Source organism: Nicotiana attenuata, unplaced genomic scaffold, assembly GCF_001879085.1.
Source record: "Nicotiana attenuata strain UT unplaced genomic scaffold, NIATTr2, whole genome shotgun sequence".
NCBI classification, from domain to species: Eukaryota; Viridiplantae; Streptophyta; class Magnoliopsida; order Solanales; family Solanaceae; genus Nicotiana; species Nicotiana attenuata.
This window is the reverse complement of record NW_017670785.1, coordinates 289,261-309,789: the sequence shown is the minus strand read 5'-3', so window position 1 is coordinate 309,789 and position 20,529 is coordinate 289,261.

Sequence of the window (20,529 nt, the reverse complement as noted above, 5' to 3'; positions counted from 1 at the left end):
AGGGACTGAGACTACGTTATGTTATAGCAACGGGATTTTGCAATTCTAGTAGTATGGTGCAATCTTTCTCAAGAATATCATACGGATTTTCCCCTACTTCAATCCATCGATACGTATTGTCGCAATTAACAGGTGTTAAAGGAATGTCAAGTGAATCGGTCTAGGTACGTGAAGGCTATCTCTTCTTTCTTTTTGGCATGACCCATACGAACGAAACGTGCAAATGCACAAATTCCATAAATGGTTCTTTTCATAGGAGTATTAGAGATATCTATGTTCTTTAATTTCAGGTGTCATGATATGTTATCATCTATTCATGGGTCTCAGAAAAATACGAATGCTAAAAAGAGTTTACTTTATGATATTACTCAAAGGCAAAATGGTCTTATGACATTTCGAAAATTTTTATTAACGTACTTTTCATGCATTGCATTCATGTACATTGACTCGTAACAAGATGGCATTATTGTGAGCACGTGATTTTTGCCCTATATGAATTATTCCCAAAATTCAAACAAAATGATTTTTTCTTTCATTATTTTGCAATTTCGTGAATTTTGTGTTATTTTTCTGTTGATTGTTTGCATTTTATTTGTGCATTTTAATTCATATGAAAATATATAAAAAAATATATATATAAATACGCTTGACATTTGCATTTTGGATCTAATTTCATATTTTAGGATTATTTAGTAGTTACGTTGTTTTTAGAACAAAATATAAAGAAAATAACAAAAATAGTCCGCTTTTGCATTTTTAATTGTTGTTAATTGTTGAAATTGTCATGAAATAGATTTTAAATAATTTTAGGAGTTAATTAGCTTAATTTTGGAAATAAATTAGGTTTCATTTTAATTTTTTTTTTTTTTTGCATTTTAATAAAATCAGGAAAAAATACAAAATGAAAAAACGAAATAAATAAAAGAAATAAAAGGGAGAAAACAAAAGAAATTAAAAAAAGAGATGTCTTAATAAGAGGACCAAACTGGGCCATTTTAATTGATAAATTTTAGCCCAATCCGTCCATACCCAACCCTGTTTGACCCAAGCCCAAAACCATAACCCTCACCCGGCCTGCCCCCACATAATCCGAACGACGTCGTTTGGTTGTTTTAATCTGGGTCGTCGAGGTTGATTGGATCAACGGTGGGGAACTGGGGTAAACATAATATAAAATGGTCGGAACACCCCCCCTACCCCCGTTTCATCGTCTCAAACGCACCCTATCCACAGACCCTGTAACACCGCCGCACGCCGTACGCCGCACGCCGCCGCCGGAAATCGCCCACGGCGGCGGCCCGTCTCCAAACGCCACCAAAATAACACCCCATACTCCCCTTCTCCTCCTCTATCCGAATCCATAGCCCAATTCCCTCGAATCCCACCCCAGGCCGTCGAATATTGGATCGAAGATTTTCCGGCCATGACACCACTTCTCCCAAATCGGTCCAAATTAACACCTTAGGTCCCTTTCCCCTTCCCCTATCCAAATCCCCGATTAGTTTTTCTCGAATCTGCCTCGAATTGTTCGAATTTCAGTTTGAGTATTTTCCGGCCAAAATCCTAATTGACCCAAACCACTCCAAATCGATACCACGTGACTCCTTTGCATCCCTCGTGTGGAATCCGGCTTCATTGGCACTCAAAATCTCACCGGGAGTGGGCTAAGTTCGAGTACGGAACTGGTATGGTGAACAGTGAGTTTCTTGTTTTTTTTTTTTTGTGTTTTGTTTTCCTTTTTCTTTCTCCTTTTGGTGTTATTCTAGTTGTTAATAAGTGTTAATCTGGAAATCGACAAAGTCTTCTTCAATTTTGTTCCATATTCGTTTCATTTTGATCCTTATATGCCTGTTCATCTTAGTTTTTAGGTGTTAAGTTGTTATTCGTTCTGCTAATAGTTGGATTTGTTTCAATTTTTCTGTTTAAATAATGACTTGTAGTATTAAATCTCAATTATGATTCTGTTTAGTCAGTAATTGTTTGAATGTCATTTGTTATCGATTCTGATTAAGTTTAGCTTGTGATTAGTTTGGTTGATTGTTGCTGTTAATTTGTTTCAATGAATAGGTTAGTTAATAGTTTGAATTAGGATTGCATTTTGAAGCTGAAATTCAGATCTTAGGATTTGTTTGGGTATAGTTGTCTTACATCAGTAGTTTTGGGATAAGTCGAGGGTAGTTGGGGCAATTCAGGGATAAAAAACCTTAGCAAGGGATCTAGAACTTCCTAGAACATGCTAGAATGGGGTCCAATTTGGAATTTTAGGAAAATATAGTGTGCTTACTTGAGAAACAAGTCACAACCTTAGGGACTAATCTGAAAATAAAAGAGGGACTAAATAGAAAGCTGAAAATCGGAGGGCTGCCCTCATTTTGCCTATAAAAAGGCATGCCAATGCCTTAGAGAACAAGTTTTGGGAACCTCTAAAACTCCCCAAAAAAAATAACATTCCTCCAGTTTTCTATTAGCAGAAATTCGAATCCAAACCCCTTTAGATCTTAGCTTTTCTTCAAAATTCAAAAAAAAAAAAAATCCAAAAGAGGCTGCTACTGTTCCATCAGATTTCAGCTCTGAAATTTGAAAGATTCCCATCTCTGAATCAATATTTGGTTTTCACCTTCTGTCTTGATTTTGAAATGGCTTGAAAGCTAGTCAATGTTGTCAGATTTGAATGTTCTGGTTGTTAAGAATTGGGTATCAGTGTTCAGATTTAATTTCTCTGGGTTTTGAACTGTTGAGTCTGCTGTTTCATTGAATTTTGGAGTTAGTTTCTGTGGTTTCATCGTTGGATCTGTAGCTGCCTGTTGTTGTGATTCACTGAGCTGCTGCTGACATTCCTCTTTTCTCTATTATTTTACACTTCCAGGTACCCATCTACATTGACTTCCTGAAATCCATGTGTTCAAGCTGCCATAGTGAAATAGATAATATATGATTTGTATTGGTCTAGGACTTCTTTTGATTTGTATTGACATTGTATAACTGGACTGAAACTGGGCCGTAGTGGACATATATTGGATGGGTGAGCTACGGGCTTGCGCGTGCTCGCTGGAACTGTTAGTAGTATGTTTGTGTTTAGTATAATCATATCAGGTAGCTAATTCATAAGGGTAAAAATGACGCAAATTAGGATTGGTTTCCTGGAAATGCTGGTTGGATAATCGTTGTTATCTGTAGGTTAGTTGATTTTAAAAGCACATTACTCATAAATCCAGGCTGAATCGCTATCTATTAATTGAAGTTTAAGACTGGCATATATAATCCTATAAGCATGAAGTCCAATTGATTCTTTGGTCTATTCGCGTTTGATTGACATTGCCGTGTGCATTTAAAAGGAACAAGTTAACGTGATAAGATAGGCTGCAAACATTGTTCGAAATAGCCATTGCTGTTTATACCAGATTTCAACGCATATTTGAATTTGTTCAAGATAGATCAACTGAAGCTTGCGGGCTTCAATTTGGTATTTGGCCGAAAAATGTTGGCCCGCCTCAAATTAAAGTGACGCTGGGCTTCTGGGCCCAAGCCCTTAAAATGAAACCTGGACTGCTAATTTGTTCAGTTGCTAGGACCAATTGTTGGAGATGGAACTAGGGAATTTTGGACTATTCACATCTGCTAATTAATTAGGGTTCTTCTTTTAGAGACAACTTAAGCAGAAAAGTGTAGTTTGCTTTTAGGTTGGCCTTTGATAAAAAAAATGAGATGAGCCTCGCTAAATAAAACACATAAATCACGGGGCCCTCAATAATTGTTATATAAAAATACTTAGAATTCGAGCGGACCGTTTAGCGAATTTCACGGTCTTCCCCAAAGATAATAAACGCGTAGTTGCTTTAGGCGCGTATTTTAATAATATTACCTTCCTAAATGTGGGTGCACGTTTATGTGACCCAAATCTAAATCTCAACAGAGTCGAAATGCGTCAAAAGCCACGGGTGCACTGGTGTAACGTGGTTCGAGATACATTTTCACGACGTTGCAATTCTTATTAAAAAGTCATAAAGTAAAAGCGGTTAAAATAGAGGCACATAGGTAAGAAATATGTTTTAAAAATCAGATAAGAGCAAATACAACAGTTGAGCGACCGTGCTAGAACCACGGAATCCGGGAGTGCCTAATACCTTCTCCCGGGTTAACAGAATTCCTTACTCGGAGTTCTGGTTCGCGGACTGTTAACAGAGTCATAATTTCCTCGGATCGGGATTTAACCGGTGACTTGGGACACCATTAATCTCCCAAGTGGCGACTCTGAATCTTTTAAATAAATCCCGTTTCGATTGTCACTTCAAGTTGGAAATAACTCCCTTATTATTATATCCCTTCACGGGGTGTAAAAAAAAAAGGAGGTGTGACAATTATATACGCGTATATATGTATATGGGAAAGGTTATAGCGTTATAGACGCTCCACCACCTGATCAGCTGGTATACGTTGATGATTTTGCCCACAGTGGACGAGATGGTATGATGGGATGCCCTCAGAGGCTGATGATTTTATGAAACATGTACCTATGCACGACATGACATTCATACGCATATGCATGATACTATAATTATTTCATGATTTACAAAGTTATTCAGACTTATAGGTGGAGTCATTTACTCTATATTTCCTCCATGTCTGTTATGTACTTATTTATGTGCCTTACATACTCAGTACATTATTCGTACTGACGTCCCTTATGCCTGGGGACGTTGCGTTTTATGCTCTTAGGTCCCGATAGACAAGTCGAGAGCCCTCCAAGTAGGTTATTAGCTCAGCGGAAGATGTTAGTGTTTTCCATTCGCTTCGGAGTAGCTTGTTTGATTAGTATCATTTAGACGTGTATTGTTTGGTATGACGGAACTCTATCCCGACCTTTATGACATTTATGTACTCTTAGAGGCTGTAGACATGTGATTTTTGACCTTCCCCAAAAATTTTATATTTTAGCACGTAAATAATTAATTTAGGCCTAATATAGCTATTTCAACTCATTTTAACTCTTTTATTTTATTTTATTACAAGAAAAATGAAAATTACAAAAAAAAGTATTTTAGTTTATGTACTTTTCATAAAAACAATTTTAAAAAAAATAGTGCCTTATTTTTATCTTTATATAATTTCGAAAACACAAAAATAGTTTATATTTAGTTTAATTAATTAGGATTAGCTTTGGTATTGTGCAGTATTTCTATCTTATTTTAAAATGCATTATGTAGTATTTCAGACTATGAAAAAATACAAAAAAAAATATATTGCATCTGCATTTAGGATTTTATTTTACATTTTTAGATTAATTAAGTAAGTTGTTGTTGGACAAATAGAAAAAAAAAATCATAAAAAATAGTCATGTTACATTTTACTCTTTAATTTTCGAATTTTGGCAATTTTCTTTTAATTTGGGTTTTAATTAGTTGTAATAATTATTAGGGTTAACTAATTTAATTTTCTAAGATAATTTGGGGATAGAAATTAATTTAGGTTTTATTTAAAAAAAATGAAAAAAGAGTCTTACCTAACTAATTAGGAAGCTTCTATATTGGTAGGGTAAAACTAACACTAATGAAAATTAAATAATAACACTAACTAGTGGATAATTAAAGAAGTTAAAAGTATAATTTGTAATGGAAAATGCACTAATTTGATGCCTATTTAGAGATTAGAGAGCTGGAGAAAGAAGAGGAGGGCTGGAAAAAAAAAAAGCTGAAAAATTAGCGCCTCCGTATACGCTCTATATACGCTATATATACACTTTATATACAATGAGCAGAAAAACAAATTTTTGGACCTAAATCCAAAAAGAAAACTTCTACCATCTAAACCATTAATTACTCTCTTAAGAAGCAGTAGGTGTTTGAATTACAAAGGAAAACACACACACACACACCTGGTCGGAAATATAGCAGAAACAGTGACAGTACATGAGAGTTTTCTAGTGATCGAGCCGTTGAGGTCGTCATCGAGGTTCCGCTCGTCGTTCTTTGTTCATTTGCAGATCTGTTCGCTTCCATCTGAAGCAATATTTTTGTAAGTTATTCGAATATAACTGCTACATTTACTTCTTTCACTGTTGTCCGTGTCATTTTTAGACCTTGCATCAGGTATATGATCTTATAACGACCGGGTAGGCTGTCTGTTTGTTGAAATGAGATTCATGGCTGATTGTTGCGTTTTGAAATTTCTAAGGATGACTTTGTCTTCATAATACGTACTTGAACCCATAAAAATACGTATATCATGTGTGTTTAAGCTGTTGAAATCTCTAAGAATAGAATTGCATTCTGCCGCATATTGCTCACCATGTATTCCCTGTTTTGCTGCGCTACCACTATGTGCTCCATAACAATCAATTCGATCATGTTTTTGTGATTAGAGTTACATTTACATTTTTGTTAGAAATTAGCGCTGGTTCTCATGTGTAGCGTACATGATTCACTTTGTATTCTTTTTATTGTTAGTTTATAAAAAGTTGCCTAGTTTTGTTGTACTTTGCTTAAAATCTTTTGATAGAGTTTTGTTAATTTTTTTTTTTTTGAGTTAAGTTACGTCTTAGAAATAATTGTCAGGTTAGTGTATTGTTCATTTAATTCCTGTTGATTGAGAGGTTTTTTTTTAAGTTTCAATGCAAATGAATTTAAAATTTGAGAAATGAAGGCAAGTTAATCGTGTAAGGTAGTGAAAGGGGAAAGAATTTTAGACTTAAAATAGTGTTCATCGTTACTAAATTATCGTGACTACGGTATGGTTCCCATGGCGTAGTTATGGTACATAATTTCAAATTAGCTTTAAATACGTATATCCTTAATTCATTTAGTTGAATAGTTTTGAGGTGTGCCACTCACACATTTGAATCATATAACCTATGGCCCTCACTTGATTAATCTTAATTCTTTAGAATAATCGAGGTGTGCCATTAGCGAACTTTCCATGGCCCTCGCAAACTTGAAAACGCATAGTTGCTTTAGGCGCGTAATATTAAATTAACTTCCTCAAACTCGGGTGCGCATTTATTTGACCCAAATCTAAATCTCAACGATGTTAAAATATGTCAAAAACCACGGGTGCATTTATGTGACGTGGTTCAAGACTTGTTTTGATGACGTTGCAATTTTCTTTAAAAAAGAATAAAAGCGGTTAAAGTTAAAATTTGCACATAGGTTCATAATTGCTAGAATCAGATAATTTAAGCCAAATATAACAGTTGAACGACCGTGCTAGAACCACGGAACTCGGGAATGCCTAACACCTTCTCCCGGGTTAACAGAATTCCTTACTCGGATTTCTGGTTCGCGGACTGTTAAACAGAGTCATTCTTTTCCTCGATTCGGGATTCTAAATCGGTGACTTGGGACACCATAAATCTCCCAAGTGGTGACTCTGAATTAAATAAATAAATCATGTTTCGATTGTCCTTTAATTGGAAAAACTCCCTTATGCCCCTTCCGGGGTGTAGGAAAAAAGAGGTGTGATAGCTCTGGCGACTCTCCTGGGGACAAGAACCCAGAACGTTTGGTTCAGGGTTCAGAATTCGAGCTTAGAATAATTGTTGTATTTGGCTTTATCTGTTATCTGATTTTATTACATGTTTGGGCTTAATGTGCAAAATGATTGCTTTTACCGCTTTGATATTCCGTGAACTGTATATAAACTGTTACGAAACCCATTTTCTCTCTGAGTCTTCTAAATCATGAAGAAGGGTGCATTTCGTGTGACTTCTTTTCTGTCTAGAGTCCAATCCCATTATAGAACGAGGTTCGGATAAGTTGCTAAGCCGGTGAAGCTTCTGTATTCCCGGTACGCTGCCTCCTCCTCGGCTCGAGCTGTCTGCTCGGGTAAGCCAGGTCTAGAACAAATAAACCCAGGTTTTTAAAGCTAGAATAACAAAGCCTCATGGCGGATACCTAGTAGGAGCGCTTGCTTGCATCATGTGCATTTTGACTTTGGGGACTCAACACAGGGGTTGGGTCCGTCTAGGACAGGTGCAGCCAAAATAACAGACCATCTTGATGCATCCTATGTGCTACATGTTGCATTTATTCAAGGCTAAAAGAGTCATTTGGCGGACCAATGATAGTTGAGGGCAAATGAAAAATGAAAATAAAAAAAAAGTAAAAAAAGAAAAGAAAAGTGAGAGTGAACTGTGAAGATAAAGCGAGATGGGCCCAATTATGTTGTTAAAAAAAGAGCTTGAAAATTCAAAAAAAAAAAATTTGCACTTTTTCGTCATTTTCCGAAAATCAAAAAATAAAAAAAAAAGGAAAAAAAAATCTAAAAAGATTTTGCATGTTTCATCATTTTCAAAGGGAAAGACAAAAAATATATGTTTTCTCTAAGTTAGCTATTTTTTTTCTCTCGCCCGTATCCAATCGACCCGAACTACGCGAACTTGATTCTTGTCTCTCGGGGCGGGATACGTAGGCAACCCACATACGGTCCGGTCTTCTTAGTAAATTCTAGGTTCTTGGCTTCGCGGGGTCTTAGCCAAATTTTGCATTTCTAGCCACCTTTTGGCCAAATAAGTCATTTTGCAAAAATAGCCTCAATCATGTCTCGCGTGTGTCTAATAGGGAGTGTTATTGTCTCATCTAGTGTTGGTTTGAGTTTTTTCATATAGGTGTGGATTTACTTGACGGAGTTTGGGCATGACAGAGCCTCAATACCATCTAGTCAAGATCGCTCATTCAGGATTGGATTAAAAGAAGATTTTCTTTTTTTTTTTTGTTTATGTTTGGAGTTTGTTTTCTTTTTACGTTGTCTTTTTACCTTCTAAGTTTTGTATAGTAATGTCGAGTTTTTTTATTGCTATTGTATTTTTCTATTTTTGCACATTTGAAAAGGTGCATAATAAATAAATAAAAAAAAGAGGTATTGCATTTTATATTTCCGTTAGAAGTTTTCTTTAGAATACTAATTGTAGAAATGAAAAAAAAATTATTTTGAGGTGGTTTTTCCTTTAGGTAATTAATATCTAGGACTTAAAATAAAAATTATTTTTATACTCCTTTTACTATATTAGGATCAAAAATTCAAAAAAAGATTTCTTTTAGTGCCTCTTAAATGTTTTCTTTAAGATATTAATTCCAAAAAATCCAAAAAAAAAAGAAGAGAATTTTCTTTTAGTACCTCTTAAAGGGTTTTCTTTAAGGTATTAATTCCAAAAATCCAAAAAAAAAAACTTTTGAGGTTCTCCTTTGGAAGCTAATGAAAAAATGAAAAAAAAATTTCTTTTTATTTTCATTAGAAATTTATGATATTGTATATAGAAGAAAAAGACAACATACTTTATCTTTGGTTTATTTTCAGAGTTTCTCTTTTAAGCAATCAAAATTGAAATCCAAAAATAGTTTTTATTGTTTGTTTCGAAATCTTGCGTCAGGATATCAAATGAAAATTCAAGACATTTTTTCTGTGGTTTATTCTTTAGATTTTCTTCTTACTTAAAAAAAAAGGTCAATATTTTCTCTTCTAGGATTTTTCCTTAATAGAGTATTTGCTTCGAAAGAAAAATACATGCTCTTTAAGCTTGTGTTTAGAATAGGTTATAGAACATTCCTTCCAGAAAATTCAAAAAAAAGGGTTTTGCTGCTTTATTTCTTTTTTCTCATCAGATTGTCATAAAAAGAAAAAAGAAAAAAACCAAAAAGGAGAATGTCAATTTGTTTATTTTATTCATGATCTTCCAGAACTACGCAAAGATCTTATTCATGCGGCGTCATGATACGTAGGCAACCTACATAGGGTTCGATCGAATCATTGTTTTTATTTATTATAAGAAAAAAGAAAAGGAAAAAAAGGGGAAAAAAACAAAAAAAAAAGAGAAGAAAAAAAAGAGATGAAAATGTGGGACATGAGAAATGAGGGGAAGGAAATGAGCGATAATTAGAAAGACAAAGAGGAAGGAAAATGAACAAGGAAGTGCTAGAAAAGAAAGGAAAAGAGAGGTTGAAATGAACAAATTGGGATGATGCCAACTGACCTTTGTAGCCTCGCAGTCATTTTAGAACCGATAACTGTGGCTAGGTGCATTGCATATAAACTGAGATTATCTTAATGTTAAATGCCCTAACGCTAACGTGATGGCTTCATTTTGTTATATTCATAGCAGAAGGGTGGTTGGTTTATGGTTTTAAAGTGGTAACTCATCTCTACAACACAAAGTCAAAAGGCAATAACAGACAACAATAGAACTGAGTTGGTTGATACCGGTGCCCGAAAGTAGTTGGTTGAACTGGGTAATGAGTTGGTTGAAGAGGTAAAGATGTTGAGACAACACATGGCGGACATGTATCAGGCTTGGATGACTGGGAAAGCACCACCCCCGCCACCACCCAGTTTCTTAGATGCTGCCATGACCCAAACTCCGGATGCAATGTTAGATGATCCTTCATACTCTCCAGATTCACCCGCTTATCACAGCTTTCCCGATCAGCCCAGTAGCTCCATCACTCGTCGTCCAACTATCTTTTCCCAAAAGTGCCCTCATGTCACATCCGCTATCCCCGACAATGAACACCCGCCCAAAGCTCATAACGCCCAATATTACCCCTCCGAGGTTGCTCACAAGGTTCCCAACTCACACAAGCAGGGTCCACGGGTTGAGCCTCATGGTGAAAATAAAAAGTGCACAGGAAGAGAAGGGCTAGATAAGGTACCCAGGAAGGTGAAAAACATAGAACAGTCCTTAAGGGACAAGCAAGGAATGAGGGATCAGGGTAGCGTGAATTACAAAGAACCGTTCGTGTCTCCTGACATTCACCTGCCCGTAGGGTTTAAAGCACCAAAATTCAGCTTGTATGGTGGGTTTGGAGATCCGGTAGCACACCTGAAGGTTTATTGCAATGAAATGAGAATCGTTGGAGAAAATCATGACTTGATGATGGCATATTTCAATAAGAGCCTAACTGGGGCAGCTTTGAAGTGGCATACTCGCCAAGACGTAGGTAAGTGGCCTACATTGGGCGACATGGCTTGCGATTTAGTTCGATACTTTCAATGCAAATCAGGCTTTACTCCAGAATGTTCCTCCCTATCTAGAATGGAAAAGAAGCCGGAGGAAATCTTCAGAGAGTTTAGGCTCAGATAGAGGGAGCAGGCTGCTCGAGTCAATACCCCAATTGGGGAAGAAGAAATGGTCAAGCTTTTCCTACAAGCACAGGGGCCCACTTACTCCAGTCATTTGATCCCGGCCTTGGGAAAGTCTTTCAATGATGTGTTAAAAATGGGGGAGCTAGTAGAAGAGGGAATCAAGTCAGGAAAAACACGAGTTGCTCGAAAGACATCCCATTAAGCCTGGACGGTAGAAAAAGAAACAGAAAAGATGATCCGATGGGCTTTCTCGATCAACGCTTCCAGCCTAGAAATCGTCCCCGTGGACATCCTTGTGCACCAGATGACCCTTTACAAAACTCCAAAAGTCGTACATCACTTTCTCGGTACCCAGCTTCACGAAATGACTATCCACCCCCACGAGCATACCGAAAATCCCCTGGATCAGTTTTCCAGCCCAATCAAGCATTTAAGAACGAGAGGTTGCTGAAAAAAGAAAAAGGCTTTCAACCCTGTTGGAGAATCATATACCAGTTTGTTCCAAAAGTTGAAGCAATTGGACATGTTGAAGCCGATTCAGATAAAGATGCCAAACCCTCATTCAAAGAAGCTTGATTTTTCTCAAAGGTGCGCATACTGCTCGGATGCCCCGGGGCATGACATAGAAAAGTGTTGGAATCTGAAAAAGGCAATTCAGAAGCTTATTGATGCAGGCAACATTGTTGCAAAATCCAGATGCAGCAGACACTAGCCAAAGTCCGTCGCCTGTGCACAATGAGAGGCACATGGTAGGTATGACTTATTTTGAAAAGGAATGTGAGAATTTTTCTGGTAGCTTCGGAGGCCCAAATACTGCTAAGCTTTCAACACTATCAGAGGTTGACCTTGGGAACGGGTCGGCAAGAGGTACCCAAAAGCAACTTATTGAGAACAATGTGATGAAGACTTGTGAAGTCCCTAGTATTGTTGATGCAGAATTTGGTAGCTAAAATACCGTGCTTGGTAATTGGAAAGACGATCTTTTCTTGGTGAACCAGGGAGGAGTCTTGGTGGTTTATTTTGTGGTCATTTCTGTTGTCCGTGTTATTTTTAGGGTTGTAATTCAGATATTGTCTTGTGGTCAAACCCTCTTATCCTTTCATTTTGTCATAGCAGTTTGCTTAGTGTTGTCCAGGTTTGTTCCAAGGTTGTACTCCAGTTTGTTTTGCTTGTTTGGTTATGCAAACCATTTCACCGTTTGTCTAGTGCAAATTTTGGTCTTTTATTTCCAGTTATCTTCTTTGTTTAGTTATTTTTATCCTTTTGTTTTGTCTTTTGTTCAGCGCCGATTCTAGTGACATGACATGCATGCATAATTCTCAGTGTGATATTTGAAAGTACGAAATCATTTTTGAAAATAAGAACAGATTTGGACATTTTGAGAGTATTTGAACCCCAGCCATGTGAAACTGGGGCAGGTAGAATATAAAGAAACCCTATTGAAACACATCATGTCACGTCAGGTTGAAGCTAACGGCCAGCTGCCCAAATTGGCAGGGGTCGTTCGTGGTAACAAAGAGTGTTATCCAACAATACTTAAAATAGAACAAAGGCGAATGTGCAGGAGATGGTTATCAAGTCTGGTACAATCAAATATGTTACAAATGTTTCCCTTGGTTTGTGTAATTGTGTAGTTTACACTTGGCATGTTTTGGAGATTGGAATGACGAAGGCATTTTGTTCTGCTATCTAAACACCTTATCCTTCGTTCCCCCTTTTTGAGCCTTATTTAATTTCTTTCATACCCCTCTTTCAAAATCAGTAGCAAAGATTAGAAACACAAGCATGAAAGATAAGTAAAGAAAAAGGAAAAAGAAGAAAAAGAGAAGAAAAAGAAAAACAACAAAACAACAAAAAAAAAGAAAAAAGAAAAGAAAGAAAATATTAACAAAAGAATAATTTTCATGTGGTGAACTACGTTTGACCTGATTTCTTTTAAGGATATGTAGGCAGCTTCATGGCTCAGTCGTAGTAAAATAAAATATCAAAAGATCCCCAAGCAAGAAACTGGGACAGAAGTTGTGATTGTTGTAAGAAATCTGATTCCGAAAGTTGTAATTTTAAACCCTTTGAGTTGTTTTGAGCCTTTGATACCCTTTCTTTTTAACCCTATACAAAATCCCATGTTACTATCCAGAGAAAGACCTTCCGATCAGTCTTCGAGATATGCCAAGGCGATCAAGTAGAGGTGAATCATATCAGGAGCAACACTCCAGGCCGAATGACGAAAATGAAAAAATGAGAGAGTCTTATTGGCTAAAACCCTCACGGGCACCGTAAGGCGATGAAAGCTGTGAGAAATCAAAAATGAGAGAGTCTTATTGGTGAAAACCTTCACGGGCACCTTTCGGCGAAAGTAAGTTGAGAGAAGGAACAAAATGAGAGAGGCTTGATGGTGAAAACCCTTCGGGTACTACAAGTCGAATAAGGATTGTGAATTAGATTGGATGATCGGGGTATTGAAGCCCAGTTTTCACGGTTTAAAGGTACAACAAAAGTTGAACATCAGACTTGCTTGACAGAATAGGCCACAAGTGCATGTCATGGTCATTAGAGTGGGTATCCACATCCGATAGGTCTCTACTTTGTAGTTTTCTTATTAGGAATCATCTCTTTCCCTTGTCCTCTACTCTGTTCCTTGTGTCTTCCTCTTCTTAAAGTCTTTTTGGTAAGAAGAATTGAGAAATGACTTTAAAATTTGCCACCAGCTTTCCAATTGCACAAAAACGGGACCTAGTTAACACATCAAAGCGTCATAAGTCAAAAAAAAAAACGCACTGAGCTGGTAATAATCAACATGCTTCGGGATCCTTGCTAACTACAAAGGTTTGGTACATATCAGTTCATGGAAAATGCAACAGATGAAGGTTTAGGGTGAACAGATCAAAAGTATTTCCTGTGATAAGATTGATAAAAGGGTGTTAAACCAGTAACGAGCAAGACCTTCCAGCAGAAGTCAAATGAGGGAGCCATAGACCTCAAGGACGGGACCAGTCGGTTTAAGGCACTACACGCAATGAGGGGGTGACAAGTGTCGTGCTTTTGGGATTCATGTGAAACACAAAGGTCGGGTATATGCCGATTCATGAGCAACACAACAAATAGAGGATATTGGGTCTGAACAGAGAAAGGATGTTTCAGTGATACGGATGACGGAGAAAATGGTTAATCAATAAACAGGCAAGGTCTTCAAGTGGAAATCAGTTATCAAGAGACATATGAGGTCAGATACGAAGATTAGAGGTTAAAACCACAGTTGGGAATCCTGCGGCTAAGGGTTAGTCGGAAGGTCGGAAATTTTTTACCAAGTTCAAGGCAGTCGGACGAGACAGAGTACGGAAAGGAGCAAGGGAAAAACCATCCCCAGCAAGAGTATCATAACCCCTCAACACATTCCAAACTGACAAAATTTTCTTTGATTTGAAACAGGGGCAGGAAATGTTGTTGATGACGGAAAAACATGCCGCAAGGAAGAGTAAGTAACAAACAGGTTTGATTAACAAAATCCTCAGGACCCTCCTGGAAAATGGGACTTGTTTTAAAATAAGCACAAAAGCAGATTTTAACACAAAATCACTCAAAGAAACACCATCTTTTTCCACCTTTTTCCCCAATCTAGATTGGGAAGCCTTCATGACCCCCTTGGATAATGGGATATAGTTTTTAAACTGTTAAAAGTATTTAGTAACATGATTCAATTAACACTCACAAAGGCACTCAATTATCAAACCGGGGCAGGAAAATTTCCTTTTGTTTGTCTATTTTATTAAAGTCAGGTACCCGTTTGAAGAACATGGAAGAGCAACACGAATGTTAAGGAGAACAAAGCAATTCTATTTTGAAGTCAGGAGCCCGCCTGGATAGCAGAGGAACACATTTCAGTTCAGCAGTCAGGAGCCCGCCTGGAGAGCAAGGGAAGTATAATTTAAGTTTTAGCTTACAAATTTTTGTTTTGTCTATTTTGAAGTCAGGAGCCCGCCTGGATAACAGAGGAACACATTCAAGTTCGAAGACAGGAGCCCGCCTGGATAACAGAGGAATACATTCAAGTTTTGAAGTCAAGAGCCCGCTTGGAGAACAAAGGCAACATTTCAAGTTTCAGAAATCAGGAACCCGCTGGAGAACAGAGGAATACATTTCAAGTTTCAGAAGTCAGGAACCCGCCTGAAGAACAGAGGTATTACAATTCAAGTTTTCAATTTCAAATTCTTATCAATATCTGGTAGTATGATGCCCAGCCACCAAACGGGGGCAAGAGATTTTCTTCGCTGTATCTGTTTTGCTGAAGTCAGGAGCCCGCCTGGAGAACAGAGGAATACATTTCAAATGTCGAAGTCAGGAGCCCGCCTGAAGAAGAGAGGATTACAATTCAAGTTTTAATTTTCAAATTCTTATCAATATATGGTAGTATGATGCCCAGCCACCAAACGGGGGCAAGAGATTTTCTTCGTTGTATCTGTTTTGCTAAAGTCAGGAGCCCGCCTGGATAACAGAGGAATACATTTCACATTTTGAAGTCAGGAGCCCGCCTGGAAAACAGAGGTATCATGATTCAAATTGTAGTTTTCAACTTCTTATTAATATCCGATAATGTGATGCCCAGCCACTATGAGGGGCAAGAAATTTTCTTCGTGGAGTTTGTTTTCTTAGAAGTCAGGAGCCCGCCTGGAGAACAGAGGAATACCTTTTTAATTCAAGAAGTCAGTAACCCGCCCGGAGAGCGGAGGAATACAACAAAAATCAAGAGAAATACATTCAAGATCAAGAAGTCAGGGGCCCGCCTTGAGAGCAGAGGAAGACGACAATGATCAAGATGGAGACATTTAAAGGATCAGTAATCAGGTACTAGCATAGCGAGGGGGAGATCATTTCAAGAAGTCGGTGCAAAGCGGCAACAATGGATTTCATCGGGAGAATACAAGTCAACATGGCAACAAGAGCTGCAAGATCAAGTTTGAAGATGTAGATAGGAATCTTGTAACTCGTGTTGACATACTTAGTTAGTTTTTTTTTTATTTTGATGTAATAACAGGACCGCGGATCGGAACCTCGACGGAACGACACCTCGACTGGCTCTCCACCTCGGCATACTCAATCATCTCACTCACTTCTAAACTACACGTGACCTGATTCCTTTATAGCCAAGGATATGTAGGCAGCTCAAAACCAGGGCTCGGTCACATTTCTCTTTTCTCTTAAGTTTTGGTCTCTTTAAATAAGGGTCGGGTCAAAAAACATGTCTAGTCGTTCTTTGTCTGAAAACTCTTCACATTTTCAGTCAAAGAGGGGCAGCTCTAGACATGTGATTTTTGACCTTCCTCAAAAATTTTATATTTTAACACGTAAATATTTAATTTAGGCCTAACATAACTATTTCAACTCATTTTAACTCTTTTATTTTATTTTATTACAAGAAAAATGAAAATTACAAAAAAAGTATTTTAGTTTATGTACTTTTCATAAAAACAATTTTAGAAAAATAGTGCCTTATTTTTATCTTTATATAATTTCGAAAACACAAAATAGTTTATATTTAGTTTAATTAATTAGGATTAGCTTTGGTATTGTGCAGTATTTCTATCTTATTTTAAAATGCATTATGTAGTATTTCAGATTATGAAAAAATACAAAAAAAAAAATATTGCATCTGCATTGAGGATTTTATTTTACATCTTTAGATTAATTAAGTAAGTTGTTGTTGGACAAATAGAAAAAAAATCATAAAAAATAGTCATGTTACATTTTACTCTTTAATTTTCGAATTTTGGCAATTTTCTTTTAATTTGGGTTTTAATTAGTTGTAATAATTATTAGGATTAATTAATTTAATTTTCTAAGATAATTTGGGGATAGAAATTAATTTAGGTTTTATTTAAAAAAAATGAAAAAGAGTCTTACCTAACTAATTAGGAAGCTTCTATATTGGTAGGGTAAAAACTAACACTAAATGAAAAATTAAATAATAACACTAACTAGTAGGATAATTAAAAGAAGTTAAAAGTATAATTNATCTTATAACGACCGGGTAGGCTGTCTGTTTGTTGAAATGAGATTCATGGCTGATTGTTGCGTTTTGAAATTTCTAAGGATAACTTTGTCTTCATAATACGTATTTGAACCATTAAAAATACGTATATCATGTTTGTTTAAGCTGTTGATATCTCTAAGAATAGAATTGCATTTTGCCGCATATTGTTCACCATGTATTCCCTGTTTTGCTGCGCTACCACTATGTGCTCCATAACAATCAATTCGATCATGTTTCTGTGATTAGAGTTACATTTACATTTTTGTTAGAAATTAGCGTTGGTTCTCATGTGTAGCGTACATGATTTACTTTGTATTCTTTTTATTGTTAGTTTATAAAAAGTTGCCTAGTTTTGTTGTACTTTGCTTAAAATCTTTTGATAGAGTTTTGTTAATTTTTTTTTTTTGAGTTAAGTTACGTGTTAGAAATAATTGTCAGGTTAGTGTATTGTTCGTTTAATTCCTGTTGATTGAGAGGTTTTTTTTAGTTTCAATGCAAATGAATTTAAAATTTGAGAAATGAAGGCAAGTTAATCGTGTAATGTAGTGAAAGGGAAAGAATTTTAGACTTAAAATAGTGTTCATCGTAACTAAATTATCGTGACTACGGTACGGTTCCCGTGGCGTAGTTGTGGTACATAATTTCAAATTAGCTTTAAATACGTATATCCTTAATTCATTTAGTTGAATAATTTTGAGGTGTGCCATTCATACATTTGAATCATATAACCTATGGCCCTCACTTGATTAATCATAATTCTTTAGAATAATCGAGGTGTGCCATTAGCGAACTTTCCATGGCCCTCGCAAACTTGAAAACGCGTAGTTGCTTTAGGCGCGTAATATTAAATTAACTTCCTTAAACTCAGATGCGCATTTATTTGACCCAAATTCCAAATCTCAACGATGTTAAAATATGTCAAAAACCACGGGTGCATTTATGTGACGTGGTTCAAGACTTGTTTTGATGACGTTGCAATTTTCTTTAAAAAAGAGTAAAAGCGGTTAAAGTTAAAATTTGCACATAGGTTCATAATTGTTAAAATCAGATAATTTAAGCCAAATATAATAGTTGAGCGTGCTAGAACCACGGAACTCGGGAATGCCTAACACCTTCTCCCGGGTTAACAGAATTCTTTACTCGGATTTCTGGTTCGCGGACTGTTAAACAGAGTCATTCTTTTCCTCGATTTGGGATTCTAAACCGGTGACTTGGGACACCATAAATCTCCCAAGTGGTGACTCTAAATTAAATAAATAAATCTCGTTTCGATTGTCCTTTAATTGGAAAAACTCCCTTATGCCCCTTCTGGGGTGTAGGAAAAAGGAGGTGTGACAGAGGCTTGTAGACATATGTCGTGTACGTGAAAGATTTTAAGGCCTTGTCGGCCTATGTTATGAATTTATAAAGGATCATGTTGGCCTATTAGGCCAGTATATCACGTGTATATGATGATGTAATAAGAAAGATACGTTACGTTTGTACTCGGTTAAGTAAGGTAGCGGGTGCCCGTCGCGGCCCATCCATTTGGCTCGTGACAAAAGAGGAATCAGAGCAGTTCTATACTAGGGTGTCTACAAGTATTTTCTAGTAGAGTCTTGTTTATGGGTGTGTCGTGCACCACACTTATAAGTTGGAGGCTATATGACATTTAGGATTGTCGCTCTTTCTTCTTACTCTAGATCGTGTGGTAGAGCTCAGCTGTAAGAATTCAAATTCCTAAACTCTATCTTATTCATAATACAATGATACCTACATCCGAAAAAATGGTTGGAGAGAGAGATAGTTGTGGAAGAGCTGAGTCAGAGGAATTGGGTTTTTGTATGATGCCTACGATAAGTAAATGTGAGGTCTTTGACAAATCATGGGTGTACTGAAAGGCGTAAGCTTCCTGAAAAGAAGCCTTAAGGCAAGAATGCCTATCCACCTTTATGGTAAAAGACAATGAGAGATTAAGAAGACAAATACAAGTTTCAACAAGCAAAAAAAGCAAAATGAAGAAGAGTGCGAGGTGCCCAATTAATGAAGGTTAACATTGTTTATAATACATGCAGAGGAATATAAACTTTTTGAGTTATATTCAAGAGTAACAGAGGTATGTACAATTGGTCACACCCATTTCAGCTATGCCCTGTGGGGGATAACATGTATAATTAAGAGAAGAACGGGATATCAAGATATGGCTGCGATTAGGGTAACCTAAATTAGTAAATGGATTGCTTGTGTTAGTTGACATTGCCGAAGGATATTGCAAATGTGCTAATAGACCTCCTTGTGAGACACCAAGATGGTGCACTCTAGAATATTACAATTAGATGTGAATACTAGCATTATTAAAAAAAATCAAATGATAGGCACTGAAAGCCTAGAAGGGTAAATATTACCTTAGTGTGACTCTCATCCCTAGTAGAGCGAGGACGTTGAGCAACCTGAATAGTCGATGAATGAAGCAAGCAGAGCTAAAAGTGAAAGAATGTCGTGTTGAAGTTTTCACAAGAAAAGGGATATATAGAAATAATAGCAGAGTAATGAGAAGAGAGATAAGGAAGCATTATGAATATGGTGTGATACATGGATGACAACGGTAGAGTGATCCTATAGTCAAATGAAGAAAGAGACGAAAGGTGATGGGGCTTAAGGTAACAAAAGAGTATAGGCCATACAATCACTTCCTTATTTCGAGAAATAAGTTTGTGACTCTAACGTGATTAACAAAAGCAAAATTTAGACCCCAGATAAATAGTATACAATATGGACTGGTGAATAAGATAAACTAAACATGAATTAGGGACTAAGTGATTTGATAATAGTTAGCATCATCAGAATTTCGATGGCGTTCCGGCGATAATAGAATGGGAAATAGAAAAATATTCATGAGAAATTTAGAGATGGTCATTCAGGAAGACGCTTCCCTAAAGCAAGCAATGGGAGAAAAGTTAAGATTAAGAGAATGTATGTGCCAGTTATACTAAGTGTCACCCTCGTGAGTAAGGAGTTTTGTTGTCTTTGGTATATAAAGGATTACCGCAAGGCGAGTAAGGATCATTGATGATGTGAAAGGATGCCAAAGATGAAAAGGTAAAACATCTATAGGCAGGTCGTCGTAGCTCCAACTCTTAGTACTTCCCTAAAGGGGGGAATATGGAATGGTGTGGAATTAAGTCAGAAATAAGTGGGTCTACTAACTATGGAATGATAAAAGAATGCGATAAAATGATAAAGGGATGAGATTGCACTTATTCAAATGTTACATATATGCTATGATTCCAGAACATTATGTACGCACGGCGCCAAGAAAAGAAAGTAAGGGTTCCTGCCCGGGGTTTTTTTGATAAATAAAGAGCTAGTAAGATAAAGGGAATAATCCAAGAAAGATTACACATAATATGGATATGAGAAAGGGACAATGAGTAGTTAATAGTTGATTAAGG